Genomic DNA, 17571 nt, shown 5'->3' with positions numbered 1-17571 from the left:
AAAACTGTTGTCTAAGACCATCTAATAGAACGATTTTAAAATGTAGCATTTTAACAATTGTTTTTTTGCGTTTCTTTTGTACAATTATTTAAACAACAATAAAAATTGTTGCTTAAAAATAAATCATGGTAACGGTTATAAAACCGTTCTTTAAAATAGTCAAAGATAACCGTTTTAATTTGTTGCTATAAAATATTAAAAAATTAAATTCAACAGTAACACTATAAAAACCCGTTGTCTAAAACTATCTAAGAGAACGGTTTTAAGGCGTTGCAAAATTTGGTGTTGCTAAATCCCATATTTGTTGTAGTGATTGTTCACAAGGGAGGACACCCCAGGAGAGGATCTTCAGATCCCTCACGTGGCTCTCTTCTTCTTGTCTTTTGCTTTGTTTTTCAATTCCTCCATGAGTAACTAATCCCTCTGTCAAAGCATTAGGAGCTCAGTTTATATTTCTATGAATTATTAATCTAGGTTTTCTTCTATTTTAAAGTATTGCATTGATCTGTTTTATGTGTTTCGTTCTTCATCCCTAAAGGATTTGTAGTGTCGACAAGCATACTAATCCCGTTTTGAATTTGTTTATTGTTTCGACATAACTAATATCCGAATTATGCTTGAAAATTCTTTCATATGATTTTTTGAATCGACAAGACATAGTGGTTTTTAAAGTGTGTGACACAATAAATGATTTGTCAATTACCCTAGTTTTGAATACGTGACATATAATTTGGATTAGGACAATTTTTAAAAATTATATTTTCTCATAAGATTCAATCGGACAGGACTAACTTGGATATGTGACATATAATCCGACCTAAAGACTAATTTTGAATCTTATGAAGAACTGAATCAGATTTAGCACTTAACTTCTTTGGTTAATCGATTGACCAAGACATTGGCGATTGGTAAATTGAAGAGAAACTGAGGAGTCAAGACATTAGAAATCGGTTAATTAAGATTCGTCGTGAAAAGATTTGCTTTCTTTAGAATAGGAAAATAAAATTTGATTTTTCTAAGGACTTAAACATCTTCGAAAATCCTTGACTTCTCCATCATATATTCTTTTTCAATCAATTATACATTCACTGCCCTTAAGCAATCCAATATTCAAGTATTTCAAGTTTTCCGCAAGTTCCAACATTCATCAATTTCAAGTTTTGTTGATCTAATTAGTCATTTAACTCAATATTTACGTGCTCAGTCCTTTAATCCTCGTGGAAATGATATCCACTCACTGTGGTATTACTTGAACGATCCGGTGCACTTGTCGTATCCGTGAGCTTCAGTTTTCACTCAACACGAAGATATTATAAGAGTAACTGTCAAATTACATTAGATTAGTTTATAAATAGAATTTTGGATAAACATTGTAATCAAATCAATTTTTTTTTTTTGGAAAACACTTGGAAATCTATAAACACTTTCAGCCTTCCTGGCATCACAAAGTAAAACTGGGAATCTTAAGTAATTCCTTTGAAATCTAAATTCAAACGTATACTCTATTTTCTATTTTTAATTAAGTTGTTTATTTGAATTTAGGTTTTGAATTTTGGTATAAAATGAGAAGAAGAAAAAGAAGCAGCTGAAACTTCTTGCTCCTTGGTCCTTGACTCCTTATTGTTCCTTACTTATGTTTCTCATCTTCCCAATCCATAAAACCCTAAATTACTACCCAGAATCCCCTTTCCATTTTCCTCAATCACCTCTAGCCATTTCCATTCCCATTTCTGATATTCCCACAAAGCTCGCCTTCTCTCTGCTTCCTTTAATTCTCTCTGTAAGAATTCCCAAATTTCCCATTCTAATTTCAGGAATAAGCAACTGAAGTAATTACTAGAAACCGAAGGAAGGAATTGGTACATCTGTGAAAAGAGCGACCACTGTGTTAACCGTTAGATGAAGCTACTCATCCATGTTAGAATTGCTGCTCCTGCACCTGCTCCTACTTCCGGTGCTCCTCATTCTTTGCCGTCATCGTCGTCATTTTACATTGCTGCAACTCTTGCCATTGCTGCCACTTTATTTGTCTGAGATTTGTTTGAGGTTCTTCATCTTCGTTGCTTGTTATGGAAAGTAACGATTTCAGATATATGTGCTTTTAGCTTTAATGTCACTGGTTTAACCTTGCTTTTTATTTAATTATTATTTTTATCTTAAATGAGATTTATTTTTTAATTATCATATATACTAGATAGTTTGATTATAATATATATTACAGATAAAATGAATCATCTTATTATTTTTTTATATTTATTATAAAAAATAAAAATCATATACAAAATGAGAAAATTGAATTAATCTATTCGTTTTTTTTGGGAATTAATATACAAAATCCTTGTTTTGGTGTTTATTTATTTAATGTTAAGCAGGTATTTTGCGTGTAATTAACTAATTGAGAATCATGTCGAGGCCCATGTTGCTTGTTTTTCTACTGCTTATACTCATAATCACTTTCGCAGTTCAAGTGAAAGCAACAGCTAGTAGCCAATGCTGACTCAAATACCACTCTATCTCAAAAGTAGCATCAGATTACAAAGGATGAAGAAACTATAAAGGAGAAGGTGTTGTTTTGGTTTATCCCCATTCTCCACGTTATTTGGTTTTTGTGCATATTTGTTTTATAATTTGTAGCATTTTAGCTATGATCCAGTATTTCTTTGCTGTGTTGTTGTTCTAAGTCTGTTAGGTTGCACTTTGATTCAAGATGCATGTTATCAACTTATCTTACAAGAGAGAGGGGGAGGGGGGAGATAAGACTAGATTGTAGAAAAGTAATAATTCGAAAAAAGTATTTTTGGCAAGAAGTAATAATAATAAGTTTCTCCCTTTTTGACTTCTCCTCATTTGACGAGTGGAATTAACACTCATTTTTTAAATAACAACTTATTTTCTAGTTTTCTGCTTAATTACACAAGGAAAAAGTGTACATTGAAAAATATTTAATTAATCAAGTACTATATAATACTTTATGTTTATTTAATTTTCTAATAAATATCCCTATTATGTGCCTAATATTGAGCAACTTCAATAGTAAGTGCGGATGAACCTAAATGTTGGCTGCATCCTCAAGCCAAGTCCATTTTGATTGTGTATAGTCAACATTTTCATAACTAGGCATAGTTGCATGAACATCATTCACGCCATACTTGATTCTTAAGCAAGTATAGACACTGACTAGGGAAATAGTTGTTTAATGTACACAATTAATTCAAAACAAAAGTATAATTATTGTAAATTTGATGATGGAAGAAGTTAGTTTTTATTGGTAGTATTAGATCTCAATCCTTCATGTTCTCCCTCAATAAGTTACATTCTATTTACAGAGGTAGAGATTTTCTTGTCTGATTTAGCACATTCAAACATTTTTCATCCAAAAATTATTTGCAGCCATGCATATTTATATACTCCAAACTTAATCCTGTGATTTTGGTTTATAATAATTCAGGAACCAAGTAAGGCTACAGAGAAATCTAATGTACCTAGCAACAACAGCTGATTCTTAACCATAACCACGTTTTATTGGACTGCTCCCCAAATTCTACTTGTTGCCGCTACCGTTAATCCTCATTTCAGTAACTGTTTGAGCTTTAAAACAAGTAGGATTTTCTTATCCATATCTTAATAAGTGAATGCATGTGTTAGATTATATGTTGTACTTGATTTTATGCATTATTGTCAAGAATTCTTTGATCTCTTCTTCTAATTGTTTGGTAGAAAGTTTGAGGAGGTACTTCTCCTATATTTAGTCTTGAGATTTTATCTTACATACCTTCTATAATTGTTATAGTGTTATCGCACATTATAATGCCTTGTTCTACAATAATAGTTTAGTAAAATGCTCCTTATTTTAGTTTTTTTCTTTCTCATTTTGTAGACATTATGAATTTTATAATATTAGTTAGTCATGGATAAGAGTTGGATGCTCAAACTGCGAACTTCTAAGAAGTACTTAGATGGGTTAGATGAGTTTCTTGATTTTGTGTTTCATAATGCAGCTGAAGGAACTCAAATTCTATGCTCTTGTAAGAATTGTAAAAATTATGCTTGGGGAAATCGAGAGGATGTTTACGAGCATTTAGTTTGTGATGGGTTTGATAAGGGATACAGTAAGTGGATATTTCACGGAGAATGTGGATCTTCAAAATCTGCTGAGAAGGATGGATCTAAAATACGAGATAACATGGATAAATTATTGGAAGAGACCTTCATGATGTCGAGGCAATTTGAAACGAGTCAATTTGATGATGCATTGGATGCGGATGAAAATGAAGAAGAGCCTGATGAAGAAACTAAGAAGTTTTACAAGTTGATACATGATGCTCATCAAGAATTATATCCAAGCTGTAAAGATTTTACAAAGTTATCAACTATTGTTCATTTGCTCCACGTAAAGACCTTCATAGTTGGAGCAACGTATCATTTACTACAATTACTCAATGAATTACTTCCCGAAGGCTCGTGTCTACTATCAACATATGAAGAATGCAAGTACATCATCAAGGACATAGATTTCAGTTATGAAAAAATTGACGCTTGTCCAAATGGCTATATCTTATACTGGAAAAAGTTCAAGGAATACACTACTTGTCCAAAGTGTGGTGCTTCTAGGTATAAAATGAAAAAGGTCCAAACTGCTAAAAGAAAAGTTTCTTGCAAGGTAACTTCTCGATCAATTCCAGCAAAGATTTTGAGGTATTTTCCTTTGAAATTGAGGATCAAGAAACTATTCATATCTTCAAAAACCACCGATCTGATGACATGGCACAATAAAGGTCATAAAAATGATGGAAAACTAAGGCATCCAGTAGACTCACCAGCTTGAAAAACTTTTGATTCATTACATTCAGATTTTGCATTGGAGCCTCGAAATGTGAGGATGGGTTTAGCAAGTAATGGCTTTAACCTATATAAAACAATGAGTAGTAGATACAGTATTTGGCCGGTGGTCCTAATGATATATAACTTGCCTCGGATTGCATGAAACAACATTCTATGATGTTATCTTTGCTTATTCCTGGTCCTTTTTCTCCTAATAGAAATATTGACATATATTTACAACCTTTAATTGATGAGTTAAAAGAGTTGTGGGAGAATGGCTTTGAGACATATGATGCTTCTAGTGGGAAGTTATTTCGTGTACATGCTGCCTTGCTTTGGACTATAAGCGATTTGCCTGGTTACTCTATGTTATCTGGTTGGCGTACAAGTGGAAAATTGGCATGTCCTGTTTGTAATTATGAAAAATGCTCTAGATTCTTGAAACATAGTAAAAAAACTTGTTACATGGGTCATCGAAGATTTTTAGCATCAAAGCATCGGTTGTTAAAGGACAAGAGTTTCGACGGTATGAAAGAGCTAAGAACAGCACCTGGGACACTATCAGGGCCTGATATATTAGAAAAATTAGGCAACATGGAGATTCCGTTTGGGAAGACTATAAAGAGGAGAAGAAATGATGATGATCCCTGGACTAAGAAAAGCATATTTTTTGAGTTACCATATTGGAGTACTAATTTGCTTCGTCACAATTTGGATGTAATGCACATTGAAAAGAATATTTGTGAAAATATTGTTGGAACATTACTGAATTTAGAAGGAAAATCAAAAGATCATCTCAAAGTAAGGCTTGACTTGGTAGATATGGAGATACGACATGAACTTCATCCAAAAAATATAGGACTAAATAAGACATTTTTGCCACCAGCACATTTCACAATGTCTTCAAAGGAAAAATGTGTCTTTTGTTGTATTTTGAAAAATGTGAAGCTTCCTAAAGGGTATGTAATGAATCCATATTTGACGATATTTTTTGGTTTGATTTGAGTAGATTTCATTATATAAACCCACATTTATTCATCCAAATAGCATACTTTTGTGTTCTCTCCCTAAATTGAGCTTAATTGTAAAAACATGCTATTTTGTGGCTAATTTAATCAATTTTATCCCACTTTCATTCTATTCGATGTCTTGATGGTTTTGGTGAGTGATTTCAAGTGTAATAGGTTGGAATGGCTTGATAAGAGTGGAGGAGAAGCATTCAATTGGGAGAAAACATGAAGAAAACAAAGGAGAAGCACACAGCCATGTGTGCGTACGCACAGCACAGGTACCAGCGGGTGACTTCATTAAAAAGTCATGTGGCTCGCGTTTGGAGAGGCTTTTTGGCCCATTTCTGATGGCTTGGAGACATATTTGAAGGGGGAAGCAACACCAAATGGGGGGATAAACTACCATACTTCATAGAATACATTTTAGGAGTAGTTTTAGGGTAGTTTTAGGTTAGTTTTCTCTCAATCTCCTTAGGGTTCTTAATTAGGATTTTGTAGAATTTTATAGTTCAAGTTTTGATTTTGGATCCTAGTAATTTTATTGTAAGTATTTCTTTAATTCTCTCTTTTATTATACTACTTGTTCTACACTTTCTTCTACTTTAATTTCCTTTGTCAATATATACATAGTTTTGCAATTTTAAATTTTTAGTTGGTTAATTTGATGTTTGATGATTATTACATGTTTGTTTGAGTTGCTTTTACTAGTTTTGAGTATTTGTGGTTCATAGTTTTCATTAATTTACTAATTTTACCATGTTTTGTGAATATGCATACTAGGTGTTTGATGAAATGCCAATCTTAGTTATGGGGTAATTTTCACCCCTTGGCTTAGGGAAAATGATTGTATGGATTACAAGAGTCATAATGTCCGACATTTAGCGATAATTTTTGGGTTGTTAGTTGTTATTGTTTCCACTAATGCTACCTTTTTACCAATTAATTTGGTAAGTTAGCTAGGATTTTTGGATTAATGACAATTATGCTCACTTGACCTATCTTTCGATGTTAAGGGTTGACTTAGTGAGATTAATCCATCATAATTATCATAGTTCTGGTTCTGGCAAGGAAGGATTCCATAACTCATCCCAAGTCAAGGTTTCATTTATGTTTTAAACCACTTTTTCACCACTTTTGATTCTTGTTTATATTACATACATAGTTCTTTTGTTCTTTTATTAGTTTATTAATTGCAATTTTGGCTTGTTCTTTCATTTCTTTATTGCTTGCTTCTATATTAAAAACCCCTTTGAATCTCACAACCAAAATTGTGTGCACTTGTTGGCACTAGTTCCTAGGAAAGACGACCTGGGAGTCTAAATACTCTCGGTTAATTAGAAATTGTAAACTTTGATTGATGGGATTTAAATTGTCAGTTTGGACTATACTACTGACGAAGACATTCTCTTTTCTAAAGTGAAATCCCGAATCGGTACGAATTGCATCTATCAATTTTTGGCGCCGTTGCCGGAAAACTATCGTCATGAGTGAAATAGTTTTGGTTGTTGTGTATATATGAATAGTGTGAATAGATACTTTTTGGGTTGTTTGATTGTTTTTGCTATTAATTAGGATTTTGTTTCTTTTGTTAATTGATGTCTTTAGTTTTTATTTTCTATTTTCTCTATGAGTTATCACCCTCTTGGTTTTGAGTTTGGTTGTGATTATTTTGTAGGGCTTGATAACCTCAATTTTGGATTGCATCATGGGATTGGAACATTTGTTTTGGAAGGAGCAACCTCCTCTATACTACAATGAGCCAAACCCTTCCCAATATGCATACCAAAACCAAGGATATGGTGGATTCCATTTTGATTGTGTACCTCCACCACCATATGCCTATGACCCATACCCTTAACATAATCGTCAATCACCACATTTTCAAACACCACACCAATACCACCATCCACTTTCTCACATACCACCTCATGATACTCACCAACATGAACTACCTCCCAAAAATACAACCTTCCTCCCAAACAATGAACCTCATTTTTCACCACAATGTGAAGCTTTTCCACCCTTGGCCCAAGAACCACATGACCTTCAAGCCTTTCTCCAAGAGCAATGTGAAGCCTTCGTTCAACGCCAGCTTTCTGCTCCAAGTAAAGCGTTGGATGCCCATTAAGGTCTCCCTTCCTAGCGTTCAACGCCAGGTCTCTACTCCTTGTAAGCCATAGAATACCCAGAATGGTCCCATTCTGGCATTCAACGCCAGCAAGCTACTTGATGAGCGGATAATTTATACGCTTTTTGACATTGTTTTTAGTATGTTTTTAGTATATTTTAGTTAGTTTTTATTATGTTTTTATTAGTTTTTAAATAAAAATCACTCTTTTGGACTTTACTATGAGTTTGTATGTTTTTCTGTGATTTCAGGTATTTTCTGGCTGAAATTGAGGGACCTGAGCAAAAATCTGATTCAGAGGCTGAAAAAGGACTGCAGATGCTGTTGGATTCTGACCTCCCTGCACTCAAAGTGGATTTTCTGAAGCTACAAAAACCCAATTGGCGCGCTCTCAATTGTGTTGGAAAGTCAACATTCTGGGCTTTCCAGCAATATATAATAGTCTATACTTTGCCTAGGATTTGATGGCCCAAACAGGCGTTCCAAGTCAGCTCAAGAATTCTGGCGTTTAACGCCAGAACTGGCACAAAAGCTGGAGTTAAACGCCGAAACTGGCACAAAACCTGGTGTTTAACTCCAAGAAAAGTCTCTACACATGGAAGCTTCAATGCTCAGCCGAAGCACACACCAAGTGGGCCTGGAAGAAGATTTCTGCATTAATTACTTATTTCTGTAAACCCTAGGCTACTAGTTATCTATAAATAGGACCTTTTGCTATTGTATTTTCGTCTTGGTTCTTCTGGTTCCCCCTCTGGGGCCGAAGCCAATGAACCTTCATTACTTTTGTATTTTCAACGGTGGAGTTTCTACACACCATAGATTAAGGTGTGGAGCTCTGCTGTTCTTCATGAATTAATACAAGTACTATTGTTTTTCTATTCAACTCAAGTCTATTTCTTCTCCAAGATATTCATTTGCACCCAAGAACATGATGAATGTGATGATTATGTGACACTCATCACCATTCTCACCTATGAATGCGTGCTTGACAACCACTTCCGTTCTACATGCAAACAAGCTTGAATGTGTATCTCTTGGGTTTCTAATCTAAGATTAGAACCTTCGTGGTATAGGCTAGAATTATTGGCGGCCATTCCTGAGATCCGGAACATCTAAACCTTGTCTGTCGTATTCTGAGTAGGATTTGGGAAGGGATGACCGTGACGAGCTTCAAACTCGCGAGTGTTGGGCGTGTGACAGACGCAAAAGGATCAATGGATCCTATTCCAACATGATCGAGAACCGACAGATGATTAGCCGTACGGTGATAGCGTGCGTAGAACATTTTCACTGAGAGGATGGGAAGTAGCCATTGACAACGGTGATGCCCAACATAAAGCTTGCCATGGAAAGGAGTATGAATGATTGGAAGAAGGCAATAGGAAAGCAGAGGTTCGAGAGGAACAAAGCATCTTCATACGCTTATCTGAAATTCCTACCAATGAATTACATAAGTATCTCTATCTTTATCTTATTTTATGTTTTATTCATCTTTTAATTATCAATCCTCCACAACCATTTGAATCCGGTTGACTGAGATTTACAAGATGACCATAGCTTGCTTCAAGCTGACAATCTCCGTGGGATCGACCCTTACTCACGTAAGGTTTATTACTTGGACGACCCAGTGCACTTGCTGGTTAGTTGTGCCGAATTGTGACAAAGTGTGATTCACGTTTGAGAGCTCCAAGTCCTTTGGCACCATTGTTGATGATCACAATTTCATGCACCAAGTTTTTGGCACCGTTGCCGGGGATTGTTTGAGTTTGGACAACTGACGGTTCATTTTGTTGCTTAGATTAGGTAATTTTACTTTTTATTTTCGAATTTTTTTTAAAAATACAAAAAATTTTTTTATTTTGTTCTTCAGAGTTTTTAAGAATGAATTCTAGAGTTTCATGATGATCTGTTGAAGTCTGGCTGGCTGTGAAGCCATGTCTAATCTTATTGGACCGAGGTTTCAACTTATAATCACAAGAGCTTGTTGATTTCTATCAATTTTGCTGTTGTTAGCAATGATCTGCTAAAGCTTGGCTGGCCATTGGCCATGTCTAGTGTTTTGGACCGGAGCTTTCATTGAAAGCTTGGCTGGCTAGTAAGCCATGTCTAATTCCTGGACCAGAGTCTTAGACTAGCATTACAATGATTCCTGGAATTCTTATTAAAAATTTTGAATCCCTTTATTTTCTTTTCCACTCAATTTTCAAAAAATCACAAATAATTTATAAAACCATAAAAATAAAAAATATTTTATGTTTCTTGTTTGAGTCTAGTATCAATTTTTAAGTTTGGTGTCAATTGCATGTCTGTATTATTGCATTTTTCGAATACATGCATTATGTTCTTCATTAATCTTCAAGTTGTTCTTGATGATTTCGGTGCTCTGATCTTTAATTTCTCTTATTTTGTGTATTTTGTTGTTTCTTATATGCATTTTCAAATTGTTATAGTCCTTAGTATACAAACTTCTAAGTTTGGTGTCTTGCATGCATTGTTTATTTGATCTTAGTTTCATTTTTATTGTTTCTCATCATTAAAAAAAATTCAAAAAAAATTTTAAAATTATTTCTTTTCAAGTCAATAGTATAGAGAATTGAAGACTCAGAACATTCAGCAGAGGAATCAAACAGAAAAAGCTGGGCGTTCAAAACGGCCAGTGAAGAAGGAAAACTGGCGTTTAAACGCCAGCCAGGGTACCTGGCTGGGCGTTAAACGCCCAAAAGGTAGGATTTTGGGCGTTAAACGCCAGAATGGATGCCATTCTGGGCGTTTAACGCCAGGATGACACTAGAGGGAAGATTTTGTTTTTAATTCAAATCTTTTTCAAATTTTCATAATTTTTCAAAGTAAAATCTTTTTCAAATCATATCTTTTCAATCATATTTTTTCAAAATCAATTTCTTTTCAATTTTTTTATTATTACTATTTTCGAAAATCCTTGCTACAATTAATGATTTAATTCAAAATTTTCTAGTTGTTACTTGCCTATTAAGAAAGGATCATAGTTTAAATTCTAGAATCATATCTTCAAATTTCTTGTTAGTCAAGTAATCAGCTTTAATTTTTAAAACTTTCTCTTTTTAATTTGATTTTCAATGATATCTTTTCAATCATATCTTTTCAATAACATCTTTTTCAAAATTAAGTCTCAATCATATCTTTTTGATTTCTAATTTCAAAATCTTTGTCAAAAATCACTTAATTTCTTTCCCAATCTTAGTTTTCGAAAATCATCAATCAAATTTTCAAATTTCTTTTAATTATTTCAAAATCTTTTACTTTAATTTCAAAAATTCTTCCCCTCTTCTCACATCCTTCTACTTAAGGACTAATACTCCTCCACTATCAACAATTCGAACTCTATCCCTCTTAATAAGTTCGAATTCTTCTCTTTCTACCTTCTCCTTCTATTCTTCTTTTCCTCTGACACTTCAAGGAATCTCTATACTGTAACATAGAGGATTCCATACTTCCTTGTTCTCTTCTCTTTCATATGAGCAGGAGCAAGGACAAAAGCATTCTTGTTGAGGCTGATCCTGAACCTGAAAGGACCTTGAAGCGAAAGCTAAAAGAAGCTAAAGTACAACTCTCTATAGAGGGCCTAACAGAGCTTTTCAAACAAGAAGAAGACATGGCAGCCGAAAACAATAACAATGCCAATAATGCAAGGAAGGTGCTTGGTGACTTTACTGTACCTACTCCCGACTTCTATGGGAGAAGCATCTCAATCCCTGCCATTGGAGCAAACAATTTTGAGCTTAAGCCTCAATTAGTTTCTCTAATGCAACAGAATTGCAAGTTTCATGGACTTCCATTGGAAGATCCTCATCAGTTCTTAGCTGAATTCTTGCAAATCTGTGACACTGTCAAGACCAATGGGGTTGAACCTGAGGTCTATAGACTTATGCTCTTCTCTTTTGCTGTAAGAGACAGAGCTAGGACATGGTTGGACTCACAACCTAAAGAAAGCCTGAACTCTTGGAAAAAGCTAGTTAATGCCTTCTTGGCAAAGTTCTTTTCACCTCAAAAATTGAGTAAGCTTAGAGTGGAAGTCCAAACCTTCAGGAAGAAGGAAGGTGAATCCCTTTATGAAGCTTGGGAAAGATACAAGAAATTAATCAGAAGGTGTCCTTCTTACATGCTTTCAGAATGGAGCATCATAGGTATCTTCTATGATAGTCTGTCTGAATTGTCCAAGATGTCATTGGACAGCTCTGCTGGAGGATCTCTTCATCTGAAGAAGACGCCTACAGAAGCTTAGGAACTCATTGAAATGGTTGCAAATAACCAATTCATGTACACTTCTGAAAGGAATCTTGTGAATAATGGGACAAATCAGAAGAAAGGAGTTCTTGAGATTGATACTCTGAATGCCATACTGGCTCAGAATAAAATATTAACTCAACAAATTAATATGATCTCTCAGAGTCTGTCTGGAATATAAGAAGCAACAGGCAGTACTAAAGAAGCTTCCTCTGAAGAAGAAGCTTATGACCCTGAGAACCCAGCAATGGAAGAGGTGAATTACATGGGAGAACCCTATGAAAACACCTATAATCCTTCATGGAGGAATCATCCAAACCTCTCATGGAAGGATCAATAGAGACCTCAACAAGGTTTCAATAACAATAATGGTGGAAGAAATAGGTTTAGCAATAGTAAGCCTTTTCCATCATCTTCTCAGCAACAGACAGAGAATTCTAAGCAAAACCATTCTGACTTAGCAACCATAGTCTCTGATCTGATTAAAACCACTCAAAGTTTCATGACTGAAACAAGGTCCTCCATTAGAAATTTAGAGGCACAAGTGGGTCAGTTGAGCAAGAAAGTTACTGAACTCCCTCCTAGTACTCTTCCAAGCAATACAGAAGAGAATCCAAAAGGAGAGTGCAAGGCCATCACTATAACCCACACGGCCGAACCTGGAGAGGAGGAAGAGGCAGTGATCTCCACTGAGGAAGACCTCAATGGACGTCCACTGGCCTCCATGAAGTTCCCTAAGGAGGAACCATGGGAATCTGAGGCTTATACAGAGACCATTGAGATTTCATTGAATTTACTTTTGCCATTCATGAGCTCTGATGAGGATTCTTCTTCTGAAGAGGATGAAGATGTTATTGACGAGCAAGTTGCTAAGTACCTTGGAGCAATCAAGAAGCTCAATGTCAAGCTATTTGGTAATGAGACTTGGGAGGATGAACCCCCTTGCTCACCAAAGAACTGGGTGACTTGACTAAGCAGAGATTACCTCTGAAGAGACAAGATCCTAGAAAGTTCTCAATACCTTGTACCATAAGCACCATGACCTTTGAAAAGGCTCTGTGTGACCTAGGGTCAAGCATAAACCTCATGCCTCTCTCTGTAATGGAGAAACTAGGAATTTTTGAGGTTCAAGCTGCAAGAATCTCACTAGAGATGACAGACAATTCAAGAAAACAGGCTTATAGACTTGTAGAGGATGTCCTGGTAAAGGTTGAAGACCATTACATCCCTGCTGATTTGATAATCCTAGAGACTGGGAAGTGTATGGATGAATCCATCATCCTTGGCAGACCCTTCCTAGCCACAGCAAAAGCTGTAATTGATGTTGACAGAGAAGAATTGATCATTCAAGTGAATGAAGACTCCCTTGTGTTTAAAGCTCAAGGATATCCCTCTGTAACCATGGAGAGGAAGCATGAAGAGCTTCTCTCAATACAGAGTCAAACAGAGTCCCGACAGTCAAACTCTAAGTTTGGTGTTGGAAGGCCACAACCAAACTTTAAGTTTGGTGTTGAACCCCCACATTCAAACTCTAAGTTTGGTGTTGGGAGGTTCCAACATTGCTCTGAACATCTGTGAGGCTCCATGAGAGCCCACTGTCAAGCTATTGACATTAAAGAAGTGCTTGTTGGGAGGCAACCCAATCTTTAATTATCTATGTTAAATTTCTCTTTTCTTTTGTTATTTTATGTTTTCTGTAGGTTGATGATCATGTGAAGTCACAAAAACAATTGAAAAAGCAAAAACAGAATGGAAAATAGAATTAAAAATAGAACACCCTGGAGGAGAAAATTACTGGCGTTTAAACACCAGTAAGGGTAGCAGAATGGGCGTTAAACGCCCAGTCTGGCACCATTATGGGTGTTTAACGACAGAAATGGGCACTAGACTGGCGTTTAACGCCAGAAAAGGGCAAGAAGCTGGCGTTAAATGCCAGAAATGGGCAGCAGCCTGGCGTTTAATGCCAAGATTGGCAGAAAGGGGCATTTTGCACGCCACTTGGTGCAGGGATGAGATATCCTTGACACCTCAGGATCTGTGGACCCCACAGGATCCCCACCTACCCCACCTTTCTCTCTCTTCTTCACCCATTCACCAATCACCTCAATACCTCTTCCCCAAAAACCCGTTACCTATCAAATCCCACCATTCTCTTCACCACTCACATCCATCCTTCATAAAACCCCACCTACCTCACCATTCAAATTCAAACCACTTTCCCACCCAAACCCACCCATAATGGCCAAACCATACCCCCCTCTCCACTCCTATATAAGCCCATCTTCACTCCTTCATTTTCACACAACATACACACTACTTCTCCCCCTTGGTCGAAACACTAAGCCCCCTCCATCTCTTCTATTTCTTCTTTTTCTACTATCTTCTTTCTTCTTTTACTCGAGGACGAGCAAACCTTCTAAGTTTGGTGTGGTAAAAGCGTTGCTTTTTATTTTTTCATAACCATTTATGGTACCTAAGGCCGGAAAACCTCTAGAAAGAGGAAAGGGAAGGCAAAAGCTTCCACCTCCGAGTCATGGGAGATGGAGAGATTCATCTCAAGGGTGCATCAAAACCACTTCTATGATGTTGTGGCCAAGAAGAAGATGATCCCCGAGGTCCCTTTTAAGCTAAAAAAGAATGAATATCCGGAGATCCGACATGAGATTTGAAGAAGAGGTTGGGAAATTCTCACCAACCCCATTCAACAAGTCAGGATCTTAATGGTTCAAGAGTTCTATGCCAATGCATGGATCACCAAGAACCATGATCAAAGTGTAAACCCGGACCCTAAGAATTGGCTTACAATGGTTCGGGGGAAATGCTTAGATTTTAGTCCGGAGAATGTAAGGTTGGCATTCAACTTGCCCATCATGCAAGGAGATGCGCACCCCTACACTAGAAGGGTCAACTTTGATCAAAGGTTGGACCAAGTCCTCATAGACATTTGTGAAGAGAGCGCTCAATGGAAGAGAGATTCAAGAAGGAAGCCGGTTCAACTAAGAAGGCATAACCTCAAGCCCGTGGCTAGGGGATGGTTGGAGTTCATCCAACGCTCAATCATTCCCACTAGCAACCGTTCTGAAGTTACTATAGACCGAGCTATCATGATTCATAGCATCATGATTAGAGAAGAAGTAGAAGTTCATGAGGTTAAATCCCAAGAACTCTACAAGGTGGCAGACAAGTCCTCTACTTTGGCAAGGTTAGCCTTCCCTCATCTCATTTATCACCTTTGCAATTCAGCTGGAATTGACATAGAAGAAGACATCCTCATTGATGAGGACAAGCCCATTACTAAGAAAAGGATGGAGCAAACAAGAGATCCCACTCATGGACAAGACCATGAGGAAATTCCTCATCATGAGGTCCCTGAGATGCCTCAAGGGATCCATTTTCCTCCACATAACTATTGGGAGCAAATCAACACCTCCCTAGGAGAATTAAGTTCCAATATGGGACAACTAAGGGTGGAGCACCAAGAGCATTCTATCCTCCTCCATGAAATTAGAGAAGACCAAAGAGTTATGAGAGAGGAGCAACAAAGACAAGGAAGAGACATTGAGGAGCTCAAGCACTCCATAAGATCTTCAAGAGGAAGAACAAGCCACCATCACTAAGGTGGATCCGTTCTTTAACTTCCTTGTTCTTTATTTTCTGTTTTTCAAATTTTTATGTTTATTTATGTTTGTGTCTTTATTACATGATCACTAGTGTCTAAGTGTCTATGCCTTAATGCAATGAAAATGAATCCATCACCTTTCTTAAATGGAAAATGTTTTTAATTGAAAAAGAAAAAGAAGTGCATGAATTTCGAATTTTATAACAAATTAATTATTTTGATGTGGTGGCAATACTTTTGTCTTTCTGAATGAATGCTTGAACAGTGCATATTTTTGAATTTGTTGTTTATGAATGTTAAAATTGTTGGCTCTTGAAAGAATGATGGAAAAGGAGAAATGTTATTTGATAATATGAAAAATCATAAAATTGATTCTTAAAGCAAGAAAAAGCAGTGAAAAGCTTGCAGAAAAAAATAGAGTATATGCGAAAAAAAAAAGAGAGAGAAAGAAAGAAAAAGAAAAAGCAAGCAGAAAAATCCAATAGCCCTTTAAACCAAAAGGCAAGGGTAAAATAAAAAGGATCCAAGGCTTTGAGTATCAGTGGATAGGAGGGCCCACAGGAATAAAATACTGGCCTAAGCGGCTAAACCAAGCTGTCCCTAACCATGTGCTTGTGGCGTGAAGGTGTCAAGTGAAAACTTGAGACTGAGCGGTTAAAGTCGTGGTCCAAAAGCAAAAAGAGTGTGCTTAAGAGCTCTGGACACCTCTAATTGGGTTCTCTAGCAAAGCTGAATCACAATCTGAAAAGGTCCACCCAGTTATGTGTCTGTGACATTTATGTATCCGGTGGTAATACTGGAAAACAAAATGCTTTGGGTCACGGCCAAGACTCATAAAGTAGCTGTGTTCAAGAATCAACATACTTAACTAGGAGAATCAATAACACTATCTGGATTCTGAGTTCCTATAGATGCCAATCATTCTGAACTTCAAGGGATAAAGTGAGATGCCAAAACTGTTCAGAAGCAAAAAGCTAAAAGCCCCGCTCATTTAATTAATACTGATCTTCATAGATGTTTTTGGAATTCATTGAACATTCTATTCTTTTTTTTATCCTATATGATTTTCAGTTGCTTGGGGACAAGCAACAATTTAAGTTTGGTGTTGTGATGAGCGGATAATTTATACGCTTTTTGGCATTGTTTTTAGTTAGTTTTTATTATGTTTTTATTAGTTTTTAAATAAAAATCATTCTTCTGGACTTTACTATGAGTTTGTGTATTTTTCTATGATTTCAGGTATTTTCTGGCTGAAATTGAGGGACCTGAGCAAAAATCTGATTCAGAGGCTGAAAAAGGACTGCAGATGTTGTTGGATTCTGACCTCCCTGCACTCGAAGTTCATTTTCTGGAGCTACAGAAGCCCAGATGGCACGCTCTTAATTGCGCTGGAAAGTAGACATCCTGGGCTTTCCAGCAATATATAATAGTCTATACTTTGCCCAAGATTTGATGGCCCAAATAGGCGTTTCAAGTCAGCTCAAGAATTCTGGCGTTTAACGCCAGAACTGGCACAAAAGCTGGAGTTAAACGCCCAAACTGGCACAAAAGCTAGCATTTAACTCCAAGAAAAGTCTTTACACATGGAAGCTTCAATGCTCAGCCGAAGCACACACCAAGTGGGCCCGGAAGAAGATTTCTGCATTAATTACATATTTCTGTAAACCCTAGGCTACTAGTTCTCTATAAATAGGACCTTTTGCTATTGTATTTTCGTCTTGGTTCTTCTG

General features: G+C 36.3%; 1 pseudogene; it reads left to right on the top strand.

The window, feature by feature from the left end:
• Positions 1 to 3907: 3907 nt before the first annotated feature.
• LOC107636494 (uncharacterized) lies at positions 3908 to 5826 on the top strand (annotated as a pseudogene).
• The last annotated feature ends 11745 nt before the right edge of the window (positions 5827 to 17571 follow it).

Source organism: Arachis ipaensis, chromosome B4 (genome assembly GCF_059453495.1).
Source record: "Arachis ipaensis isolate K30076 ecotype BB chromosome B4, ASM5945349v1, whole genome shotgun sequence".
In the NCBI taxonomy this organism is placed as follows: Eukaryota; Viridiplantae; Streptophyta; class Magnoliopsida; order Fabales; family Fabaceae; genus Arachis; species Arachis ipaensis.
This window is presented reverse-complemented; position numbering and strand designations above follow the sequence as displayed.